At 37.0% G+C, this 13,498-nt stretch overlaps 1 protein-coding gene across 2 annotated transcripts in view; it reads right to left on the reverse strand.

Annotated features, from left to right (window-relative positions):
- The window catches only part of ANTXR2 (ANTXR cell adhesion molecule 2), a 152,914-nt gene that overhangs the window by 64,782 nt on the left and 74,634 nt on the right, over window positions 1-13,498 (reverse strand). The gene's annotated exons all lie outside the window — the stretch shown is intronic.

Genomic DNA, 13,498 nt, shown 5'->3' on the forward strand with positions numbered 1-13,498 from the left:
AGTATGCCCCTTCAAACAGAGCAGGAATTTACTAGCAACATCTTCCTTCTATGACTCATTGACTTTTCCATGAATTTAAAATGCACAAGTTAGCTTGCTTTGGAAGAGATGACGGGGAAATTAACATTTTCTCTTTCCGCACCCTTTAAGCTAGAAACAGGCATTCTTAACGAAGATGCCTTTTCTGTGAATCATTACTCAATATATTCTTTCATGACATTGTGTATGGCCGATTCTTTATGTGATAGAAATGAAGCCTAAGATCTAATCTAAACGACCTTTACCAGTACTGGGGTAGCTAGACTTTCACACCATCGTGATAGAAAATTACTGACCAAGTGTCGATGACTTCTGATAATTTAGACATACTTCCAAGTCTCTAGACAAAGAGGAAAAACTGTTTGAAAATATAACTGCTTCACCTTAATGTCAAATATTTCAATTATGTTTTAAATTTTTTAAGAAGTTTAAAATAATAATTTTGAAAATGAATATCATCAAAGAATTATATTACTATTTAGGTATATTACTGTAGTCATGGGTATGTTTTAAAAGAATGTTCATCTTTCTAAAGATATATACTGAAAACTTTTCAGATTAAATGATATGATTCTGATATTTCACCAAAATAATTTGGGATGGGTAAGTGGAAGGGATTATAGATGAAATACAATTAGCCATAAATTGAGAACCAATTGAAGCTGAGTGAAAGAGACATGAGGGAATTCGTTATTTTAGACTTTCTCTTTCTATATGTTTGAGATTTTCCATAGTGAAAGGTTTTTAATATGCAATGCTATTGATAATGTTGAGAGAACCGACTCTTACTTTTCTTTATGAATAATATTTTCATTGTTCAAGTTTTAGTTTGGATCTAAATTTCAGATAGATCCAGTCTCCACATAGATGTAACTAGACAGTCATTTGACAGTTTGACTGAATCTCTAACTTATTCAAAACTTTGAATGCTACCAACAATGCTGTTATTTCTATTTAGCCCTTTTGTTTAATTCAATTTTATTTTATCAGCAATATAAAATTTTGGTTCTCTTTAGTAATTTTGAAGGATAAAAAGTTGTGAATTTTTACAGTTAGCCCAGAAATAAATGCCAGTGGAGGATAAGATTTAAAACAAAGTGAAGGTTATCAAGCTACAGGTGCATTTATAGAAAGAAAGTGCCACATATCATTATCCAAACTGCATGTCCAAACACAACCAGTAAAAACTGTATCTATTAACATTTCACACTCGAAAATCCAACTCTTCTTCCATGTTTCTTTCAAGTAAATTACTTTTTCCAGTTGCAGCCTCAAAATTTTTGCATAATCAATAGTTTCTTCTTCATTTCTATATGACTTCACCAAATCATTTACCATGTCCAACAGATTTTTTGAAATATTTCTCTCTCTCTCTCTGTGTCCCTCACCTTCCCACCCAAGACTTTCCCCAATTTCCCAATGCAGGTAAGATTCCCCTCATATGCATAAATGCCTATTTGGAAATTCATGTCTGCTTTGTTCCTCAGTGCATTCCCAGTACTTAGTAAATTGGCACAAAATATGTGTTCTATTTTGTAAGAAAGGAAGGAAGGAATAAAGGGAAGTTAGGAGGAGAGGAAAAGGATGGAGATGGGAAAGGAAGAAAAAAAAAAAGGGAGGAAGGGACAAAGAGAGAGAAAAGAAGGAAGGAGAGGAAGAACAAGGGAAGAAGGAAGGATTCTTTGCATTCTATTCCCACTATTTCCACCTAAAATCATAAACTCATAATTCTCTGGACCTTAAAAATATCTAGTACATTTTTCAACTTCTCCAATGCACATTCAACCAAAACTTCAAGATTCTGACAACCTCTCACCAAGTTGTAGTCCAACTATGTTTGAATTCCTGTAATAAAGAGAAATTCACTACCTCACAAAGCAATTCATTCCACTGGCAAATAATTTGCATCATTTGAAAGTTTCACACACACCCCCAAAGAAGCCAAAGCGCCTCTCTCTCTGTAGTTTCCACTCTTTAGTCCAGATCCTAGGATGTGGACACACACACACGGATGGACACACACACACACACACACACACACACACACACACACACACACAACTAATCTTTCTTCCAGAAGAGGGCAGTTCCTATTTTTGAATACTAGGATAATAACCATATATCTACTGAGCCTACTCATCTGGAAGCTAAACATCACAACAATTTTTCATGCAACAGTTCTGAGTTATTCAGTCATCTTGGTCCATTTCTTTAGTACATATTCTTTTGATCAATACCTCCAAGCGGTACTTTCCAGAACTGATAATAGCATTTTAAGTGTAACCAAGCCATTATAAGTAAATATATGGTACTCACATAAAACAGATGCACCCTCACCAGTTTTCATTTCAATTCTACGCATTTTAACTAATGACACACTGATAACATTGATTGGTAGTCAATAATTGCCATAGCTTTTTTGGCATCAATGTCCACATGCTCTACTTACTTAAACTAGACATTTATCTTGTTTTTCTATCTCTGACCCATCCATCATTCTAACCTGTGTAACTAGGTATATTTTTCTAACAGTAGCCTAAGTGTTTCTCTGGTCAAAATGGATCAATGGTTCCAATGACCACAATTGAAATCATTGAATTAGTGAATTGTACTGGATGATCCTTACAAATGATGCTTCTACTCTTAGCTTTGCAAATTACCTTAAAGTACTCCCTAGAGTTCTTTCACTAGAAAAAGACCAAGGTACATATTTCATTCCACTAAGTGTGAGTACATTGTATCTGAACTCCTTTTCATTTCCTCATAAAGATTTCATATTTGCTCTGCTTATTACCTATACATCTTGTACTTTTATACATATTTCTGAGGACATAAACAGTATCCCCAAACTGGTTCTATATTATATCCTCCTGGAAATTACTGAAAAATCTTCCTCCATGACTCATCCTTTTTTACATCATACTTGTCATATTCATTATCCTGCATAGCATCTAGTTTTAGTGTTTATACGGGCAAATTGAGTTTTAATATAAATTCTTCATATGACCACTGCCAACAGACTCACAACAGGTTAACAAGAGGCATCTTTGCATTTTTTTATAAGCCACAACCTGGAAAACCAAAGCTTCTTTTCAGTACAGGACATATATGTGAACGAGCAATTCTATTCTCATGGTTCAAATGCATCAGTATGATGCAGTTATGCCCTCACATCCTATCTACAAACATCCCTATGTGCATCGCTACTCCAGAAAAAGTGAAGATTATTTTGCTTGCCCCAAATAAAATGCCCATTTCCATGTTAAGTCCCATCCAACCTTCACAGAACCATTCCCCCAACTTTCTACTGCTTTATCTAAAATCTTAAAACTTCTAAAAATAAATGTTGCTGCACAGTTGAATCATTCATGCTTCATTAGCTTGGACTTATATGTTTATTTGGGAATTTTTCAATTACCCCATAAGAGTGTCGACTTCTTAAGGGCAATAATCATTTCTCCTTCTTTACAAGTATCACCAGTTCCTCAGAAAGTGCTCTGAGAATAGCGATACTAAAAATATGATTGTAAGTAACCTGAAGGAGCTAGCTGAGAATGTTCACAAAGGCTTGTAGCCAACCTCTACATTTAAAGAAAAATACTGAGAAAAAATATATAAATGATAAGCAAATAGACACAGGTTCCCATGAAACTAAAACACTGCTAGTTTCAAAAAAAATGAAGCATCAAATTTCTCTTTCAACCAATAAAATCAGAGAACTAATTAACTAAATGGCAGGTGGGAAGACGTTAGACCATCCTAACTTTCTTCATCTGGGAAATAAATTTGATTAATTGTAGGTAATTTCCAACATGAAAATTCTGACAGAACACTTAAAAAATACGTATCACATTTTTTCCAGCAGGTCTTTGCTTCTAGGCCTTTCCATAATTAAGTAGGCCATATATCAACATGCATTTGTATCCACCTGGTTCCAGAAAAGAACATAAGGGTTTGTTTTTCCAATAATGTGTAATCTTATTTATGACTAAATGTATGACTTATAAATTTCAATTGATTCTGAAATTCTAACAAGTATATTTTCTACATTGTTAACAATGGAAATACACCCCTTAAAACTCTGTCTACATCAAATTTTGATCTAGTAAATTAAGGGACACAACCACCACCACAACGAATAGCACCTTCAGAAACTGAACCAGAGCTAAGGCTCATCTCTGTGCTGTTATGACTATTAACAGCAACCACCCTTTACTGGTGCTACAATATGCCACATACTCTATATTTCTCTTATTGTCATAGTAGCCCTGTACAGTTACCATACTTATCCACATTTTAAATATAAGGAGAGGGAGATGCTAATTTCAATAACTTGTCTAGCGATGCACAAAGAGAAAACAGAATTAGGACTCAAATCCAGGACCCAGGTCCATCTATCTCCAAACTCTGAGTTCAACTTCCTCTGCCACATGGCATCCATTTAAAATAAGGTTTGGAATGGGGCGCCTGGGTGGCTCAGTCGGATGAGGTTCCAGCTTCGGGTCAGGTCATGATCCCACGGTGGTTTGAGCCCTGCATCGGGCTCTGTGCTGACAGCTCAGAGCCTGGAGCCTGCTTCAGATTCTGTGTCTCCCTCTCTCTCTCCCCTCTGCCCCTCCTCTGCTCACAAATAAATAAAATAAAAAAATAAATAAAATGTTAAAATTTTTTTTTTAAAAATAAAATAAGGTTTGGACTGCAAAGGGGAAGGGTGAAAAGAAAAAAGACCTAAGATGTGTTGAGTATCTGTTAATTGCTAGAATGCATGAATGGATGGATAGATGGATGGATGGGTGGATGAATAAGAAGGTAGGTAGGCAGGTAGGTAGGGGGAGAGAGAGAGAGAGAGATAGAGTTTAATTTAAACCTTATAGTAACTATGAAAGATAGAGGTTATCATTCCCACTTTATAGAGACATAACTTGTTAATTAATATGCCCAACATCACTGACCTAGAAATGTTGGAACAAGAAATAAAACGGCTTTTATGTGATGTTTCAAAATGTTCCCTCCCTCCACTCTATTACAGGCTCTCATAAGTAACCATAGATGGTGAAAATAATCTGAAGCCATTTGGTTCAAAAGCCAAAATGGCAAAAATCTGTGTCCAACTGATATCCCTACATTTCAGTAACACTAGTGCAGGAGAAAAGGAAACCTTACTGTCAATGTAAATACATTAAAAATAACAGTCATGAGAATCCCATTCTTGTACTAAATAGTGCAAGAACACATCCATTTCAGAAAAGGATGTATTCATATGCACCATATTTTATGAGAATTTGCAGATTTTAAAAGGCATAATATTGCCTAGTTGCCAGGATTTTTTCCACTTAGCATCCTTTAGTTCTGTATTGAAGATTCTGGAAAACACTTTCACCACTTTATGAACCATATGTAGAGTTTGATTCTCCTCCAATTTTTTTTTTCATTTGTTATTATCATCATCAGGGAGGATTACATCTCATCTACTTAGCTGCTAGAATGAAGATTTCAGTTTGGAGGAGAGCCGATTTCTTAAAAAAAAAAAAAAAAAAAGTTAGCTGCTTCAGGCAACAGTCCTTTTGATCCGCTCATTAACACTTTTCAAATGCTCGAGTGATGTGGGCATTCTTTGCGCTAGAAAATGTCAGCACTGGAGCCTGCAGCCAGCTTGATGCAATCATATGTTCCAATATTCAGAAAAGAGTGAAAAGAACTGTCAACAGTGAACTGCCTTGGATTAAAAAAGAATAAGATACTGTACAACGCCTGTAGATCAAGTCGTGTTTCAGGACTGATTCTTGCCAGTGACAAAAACAAATGCCCAATTTATCAGCAATGTCATCTAAGCGACTAAGAGCCCACAAACAATAGAGAAGTCACTCTCAGTGTTTAGAAAAGTTTGTTTGAAATATATGGGGTCTTCCTTTCATTCTCCTTTTCTTTTTGATAAGATCAGAGAGCAAGTGTGGTGCCTTTCCTCTGAAGCGCATAAACACAAAGTTCTCTTACATTCGTATTTGGGACTTTTTTTCCCCTGAATCTCACCAAGTTAGATCCTTTCATCATCCAGATCAAAATACGGTCTGATTTATCTCATCCTTCCTTTCCTCTTCTCCTTGACACACTCATCAATGATCAAAGATTCCTACTCTGAACAAATAAAGAGCTGGTGGGAGGTCTGGACAATAAATATAACTTAAAGTGCCAAATGGGGATTGGGAAGAATAGTGTGAGAGTGTATTTTGCCAAGAGTTAAGTAAAGGTGCTGCTGTCAAAGCAAATAAACTAATACCAGGGAGAGTTTGATACCCTGTTTTCGCAAATGATGTTCTGTTGGAAAACATCACCATGGAAGCTGTAAGTACTAACATCACACTCTATTTCGAGGAGGCAACCAAACATAAATCATTTTAATTAATGGTGCAAGGAAGGCATATTAAAATTCAAATTACTTCTATTTTATTGTGCATTCCCCCCCAAAAAATCAGGCTATTCTCAAAGTAACTCAATAAAGGCACCAAAAGCCCTCCTCAACAATAAAAGACAAGTGCAATATAGAAGCATTATTACTATTTAGAAAGAACAGCACAGCTGTTGCTGGCTAAGAAAATGATTCCATGGAGCTGCAGTCAGATATATCCTCATCATGAAAGCTCAACTTACTTATAAGCAAATTGGGCTTTAAAAAGATAACTTTTTAAAATGGTTTTTTAAATTAAGATTTATGAGATCTTTATGTAAAGTCTTAAATGCTCCAAGGAAAAATGAGCTTGCAATTTTCCCTTGAGGATGAAGAACTTTGGCCAAGGACACTAGAGCAAAGTGAACATTTATCATTTCCAGCATATTCAGATATTTATTTGCAGCTGCAGAACACCCTCTAATTGACAACACTCCAGAAAGCCTTTGTTTGCCACCTCATTAGCCTTACATCTGTAATTCTGCAGAGTGTCTGGATATTCCAATGATACAACTATAGGACTGTCATTTCTGCCATCCTGGCAGTAAAACAAATCTGTCATAAACTCAACAGAACTTCTAAGCTAAACAATGATGAAAACACCCATATTTTCTGATATTCCACTCATGACTCAGTACATGATAAGTTTTTTTAACCTCTCCTGCCCTCATTTTTAATTTAAGGATTAAGGAAGGATGCAGCTGATGTCTTTGCTAAAGAAAAGCAGCTCTAAAGGATGGATGTGAGGATCCTCAATGAGCAGGATACAGACTCTTAAACAGATGGTAAGAAATAACTTCACACAAAATGAGAACTTTTCCCCTTACGGAATAGTTTGCAAACCCAACACACTCTATAATTCACTAATGATAGTGCCTAAAAATTTCAGCTTTGCATGAAGACTCTTTTACTATGATTATTATTAGGTAGTTTTCCAACTATGATTGTTTCAGATTTCTATTTGTCATGGAAAGCTCTGGCACACAGAGGACACTATTCTGCAACATTTTAATTAAATTTTTTTTTTTTATTATTTGTTTTTTGAGAGACAGAGAGAGAGCACAAGACAGGGAGGGGCAGAGAGAGAGGGAGACACAGAACTCAAAGCAGGATCCAGGCTTGGAGCTGTCAGCACAGAGCTGGGTGCAGGGCTCGAACCCACAAACCATGAGATCATGACCGGAGCTGATGTCTGATGCTCAACCAACTGAGCCACCCAGGCACCCCTATTTTAATTTTTTTTAATATTTTTTAACGTTTATTCATTTTTGAGAGACAGAGGGAGATAGAGCATGAGTGGGGGAGGGGCAAAAGAGGGAGACACAGAATCAGAAGCAGGCTCCAGGCTCTGAGCTGTCAGCACAGAGCCCTACACCGGGCTCAAACTCACAAACCATGAGATCATGACCTGAGCCTAAGTCAGTCGCTTAACCGACTGAGCCACCCAGGTACCCCTATTCTGCAACATTTTAAATGATCTCTCTCTCTCTCTCTCTCTCTCTCTCTCTCTCTCTCTCCCTCTTTCTCTCTCTTATCCTTGAAAACACTAATTAAACAGAACTGAAAGATTTAAAATTTGTAAGTAGTCTCATTATTTTTTATGTTTATTTATTTATTTTTTGAGAGAGAGAGCAAGCCGGAGAAGGGCAGAGATGGAGGGAGAGAGAAATCACAAGCAGGCTCCATGCTGTCAGCACAGAGCCCGATGCAGGGTTCCAATTCAGGAACTGTGATATCATGGCCTGAGCTGAAACCAAGAGTTCAATGCTTAACTGACTGAGCCACCTAGGTGCCCAGTAAGTAGTCTGTGAGTGGACAGATTTTTTATTGCACAGGTTTTTCCTTAACATTTTTTATTCTATGCCCTTTTTTGGCAATCTGGTGAACCGATGGATCTCTTCCCAGAATAATTAAGTGACATTAAAATAAAAAAAGGTTTAAGGAATCCAATTATATTGAAATATAATTATCAATTCTGTAAACACACACACACAAATTTTTGATATAGAAATATATGCTACTTTATTAATTCATTAAATAATGAGAACTGAGAACTATCCTAATTTTGAAGTTGTGTTACTTATAAAAGATATTTCAAAAATATCTGAAGAATTGTATGTGATATAGGATACCTGTAATTACTATTGGTGACAATACTTTTGTGAATAGCAGCCTACATTTATAAATGAAGGAAATGATAAATTACAGTTGGAAGTAAAAAGAAAGAGTTTTTTTCCCACCCAAGTTCACAATCCTCAGGTTTGAAACCCCTGTGGGGTATATATAGAAGCAACTAAAGTTAAATTGCTTCTACTTCAGAGTTTTATTATAATAAAAAATTCTTGGGGAGCCTGGGTGGCTCATTCAGTTAAGCATTTGACTTCAGCTCAGGTCATGATCTCGTGGTTTGTGAGTTCAAGCCCTGTGTTGTGTTCTGTGCTGACAGCTCAGAGCCTGGAGCTTGCTTAGGATTCTGTGTTTCCCTCTCTCTCCGCCCCTACCCTTCTCACACTCTCTCTCGCTCTCTCTCTCTCTCAAAAATACATTTTAAAAATTAAAAAAAAATTAAAAATAATAAAAAATTTTATGTACTTGTATCTTCTTGTTGTATAGAAATGGCAAAGGCCACCTTTCCTATTGTATATACATCATAAAGAATACCTTTTAAATAAAATCAGTGAAAATCATACAAAGAACTAAGAGTATACCATAAATCCTCTCATGCAAAATGCTTCTCCATAGTTGACAGAATTTTGATTAAAACTGGCAACAGATTACCCTATTTTGAAGTCGTCTTCCAGATAAAGAGATGTCAAGTGTTTTTAATTTTAAGAATTGAAATAGTTCAAAGAAGATAATGTGTAACACGCCTATGATTAAAATACACACAATACTTGACTTCATGAAATTAGTATACTATAAAGTGAGAGAAGTGTTCAACAAATGATTACATAAGTAATCATTTAATCTTAATTTCATTTAAGTATCACCAAAAATGTACCATTGGGTAACTTTTTGAGGATTTTGGTTAAAATTTTGAATTTATTTTTAATGTTTATTTATTTTTGAGAGAGAGAAAGAGACAGAGTGTGAGTGGGGAGGAGCAGAAAGAGAGAGAGGGAGACACAGAATCTGAAACAGGCTCCAGGCTCCGAGCTGTCAGCATAGAGCCTGACACGGGGCTAGAACCTGAGACCAGAGAGATCATGACCTAGGCCAAAGTGGGATGCCCAACCGACTGAGCCACCCAGCCACCCGTTGGTTAAAATTTTAATATAAAATATTCTAGAGGGGATAGTTGCGATTTTGATGTGTTTCTTGTTCCTCATGCTAATTTGGTACAGCTAATGAAGTATATGTCATAGTTTCAGAGACATATTTAGTTAAATGTTTGAATTCTTTGCTTTTCCTTGCAGAGTAAAATGGTCACTTTCTAGCTTTCAAGGAATTCAGTGGTTCAGTTTCTGAATATGAATGGGATGATACTGGCCTCTTCTAGCAAATAACAAGCACCCCGAGGGAACTGTCCATGGATCTCTGTTGTCAAATGGTTCTAATGACATATATGCCTTGAATACCTCTGAAAATTAGAAACCTGTTTCTTCCCAAAAATTCCTTGTCACTCTGAAACAGTAAGTAACTTCTACTCAGTATATAAAACATTATGCACATTTATTTTATGGTTACTCAGAACAACACAGAAACGTAATTCTAATTTTTAAAAATGCATATTGATTTCTGAATAGCCTTGGAACCACTGCTAACATTTTAAAGAATATTTCATTGTCTTCCAGTTTACAACCTCTTGTACTCCATGAACAGTTTTTGTAACGAGCTGCTCCGAAGACGTGTTACATAAGAATTGCCAAAATCAATAGCCCTGGGCAGTCATTCCCAACCCTGGGGAATATCAGAATCATTTAAGAACTGTATTAGTTTCTTAACATGGCTGCAACAAGTTACCACAATTGCAATGGCTTAAGACCAGAGAAAATTTATTTTCTTACAGTTCTGCAAGTCAGGAGTCTGAACTGAGTCTTATCAGGCTAAAATCAGGTATTAGTAGAGCTGGTTCCTTCTACAGGCTCCAGGACTGTTGTCTGTTGCTTGCCTCCCAGAGCTCCTGGTGACGGTGAGCATTCCCTGACCAGTGTTGCATCTCTAGTCTCTGCTTCCATGGTCACACTGCCATTTCCCCTTGAGTAAGCTAATCTCCTTCTGTCTCCCTCTTACAAGAACACTTGTGACTGCATTTAGAGCCCACTAGTAGGTCCTCCTGGACAACCTCCCTAGCTCAAGATCCTTAATCTAATCACATTTCAAAGTCTCTTTTGCCATGTAAGATAACATTCACAATTTCCAGGAATTAAGACCTGCATATCTTTAGAGACCATTATTCAGCAAACCCCACAGGCTTCTCCAAATGGCACTGAATCCTAGAGAAACTGCCCTGTCTTTCCCTTCAGGGAGAATCATCACCATGGGAAATCTTACCACTACTGCTCTGAGACCTTCTGGTTATTTGGGGCAGGAAAAAAAAAAAATGAGAACCACTGTCTGAAGTATAAGGAACACTGTCATTTTTGAGTTATTGATCAGGTAAATGTGAAATTTTGAAATTTTAATCTCTGAACAATGAACAAATCACTTCATAAGATATTTACATAAAATATGAAATGATTGAATGAGAATGTGTGACAAATATTATGGACTCTGTTCAGAGCTTTATATCAAGGCTTTCTATCTTTATAAGAGCTCCTGAGCATGTGATCCCCAAGGAAGTGGACCATGGACATAATCTAAATGTGCCTGAGAACAGACATTTTTAAGCTCTTTAGTCATGTTTCAGCTGAAAGATTAATTTTTTAAATGTTTATTTATTTTTGAGAGAGAAAGGTGGAGAAAGAGAGACAGAGCGTGAGCAGGGAAGGTACAGAGAGGGAGACACAGAATCTGAAGCAGGCACCAGGATCTGAACTATCAGCACACAGCCCAACATGGGGCTCAAACCCACAAAGCGAATTCATGACCTGAGCTGAAGTCAGACACTTAACCGACTGAGATACCCAGGCACCCCAGAAACATTAAATTTAAATGTTTCCCACTAGTACTTCATTTTTTTTTAATGTTTATTTATGTTTGAGAGACAGAGAGAGAGAGAGAGAGAAAGAGAGAAGGCATGCAAGAGTGGGTGGAGTGGGGGCAGGGATAGAGGGGACAGAGGATCCGAAGCTGTCTCTGTGCTGACAGCAGACAGCCTGATTCAGGGTTCAAACTCATAAACCGTGAGATCATGACTTGAGCAGAAGTCGGATACTCAACCAACTGAGCCACCCAGGTGCCCCTGCCACTAGTACTTTGAAAGCACTCAAACAAAACAAAATTTGTACAACACCAAGCTGAAATAAATGCATCTCATTTCACATTAGAAAGTCATATTACTGGTAACAATAGATAGTCAAAGTTAAACTGATCCTTAATAATTTAACTGCTAAGAATTATTTAGCTAACTACATTCTAAGTCCAGCGTTGCACAAACATATTCTCTAAAAGGAACAAAGTAAAACAAATATCCTGCAATTGCACCACAACACCCTTTGACACTCTCAAGATTGTTTCACAAGGCTAAAGTCCCTGTGCCCCTTTCGTCACATCACCTCTTCATTTTTCCCTAGCTCACTTAGCTTCTACCTTAACTCCTATCTGCACTTTGTTAGCATTCCCTTGCTTTGGCCATATCCAAGGTGCATCATCTGTCACTGGCTTTCCATTTCAATTGTTGATGGAAACTCAGCTGGATACAGACTTAATCCTCACCAGGACCAGACCTGAGTAGACACTGCTGTAAAGCAAGCAAAGCTTCTTTCAGGGGATTATACTGAACAAATCTCTCCAGTGGCTTCTCATCATCCCTGGGGTGAGCTCAAACTTCCTAAAAGACAGAGGAAGCCTCCCTAAATGAGATTCCTACCTAAATCCCAAACCATCTTTCACACTTCCCTTTCACTGGCACACTAGGTAAGCCTCAGCCTAGTGCTCCCCAAAGCATGCCAGAATAACTCAGTATAATTCCACACACACACTTCATCCGAAATCTCTCTCAACTGCAAACATCTTATTCATTATTCAAAACTCAGTGTGGGGTCATCAGCCCAGTCAGGTTTCTCTGAAACAATCCCGTGACTCTGGTAAAGCCCTCCTCCTTATGTTCTTAGTGTGCTTTACAAATGTTGCTATTGGGACACTCATGCCCCTCCATTGAAACTTTGCCCACATTTTTGGAGCATCTAACAATGCTCCAAAGAAGCCCATTTTAGTTTTCGCATGTCTTTTTAAAAAATCATATACTTTGACACTTTTGAGCCCTCTGATCAATAATAAATGAAACTGCAAAGTAAGGAAGGAAAGGACATCCACCACGGCCAAATTTAAATTAAAAAACCAAGGAGCACAAATCATATTAGGGCACCTTTCTGCTTTCAATTTGACTCAAGAATGTTAGCCACCCGAAAATACCATATCTAGGATGATCGAGATTACAACAGGAAACTGTCTGAGCATAAACTGCTATGGCAGGAAACTGATTAGTTCAGCAAAGAGACAGGATGCTTCTTGTCTCTACCATTGTCTGAGTTAATTCTATACCTCTTATATGGGCCAACTGCTCTGCGATAAAGGATTGTAAAGTTGACTCATGAAAACGGACTGAAGTACAATTAATAATAAATGCAGGAGTGATGCAAAGTAGTGCCTGAAGTTATACGGAACTTGGAATTAGTCAGCAAAGGTGAGGGAGAAAAAAGGCAGTCTAGTAATATTAGGTACAACACCACAGTGATCTACAGAATATAAAGTTCTACATAATATGCTGATAATAAAAAGAATACTATCAAACTAAGTAGGAGGTATGCTTTGAATGAGTGCTTCTTCAGGATAATCTTTTCTATGAAACTTGAACAATCCAAATTGGGTTGCGTGAAATGTGCTGAACTTAAAAATTTTTTTAATGTTTAT

Source organism: Panthera onca, chromosome B1 (genome assembly GCF_046562875.1).
Source record: "Panthera onca isolate mPanOnc1 chromosome B1, mPanOnc1 haplotype 2, whole genome shotgun sequence".
In the NCBI taxonomy this organism is placed as follows: Eukaryota; Metazoa; Chordata; class Mammalia; order Carnivora; family Felidae; genus Panthera; species Panthera onca.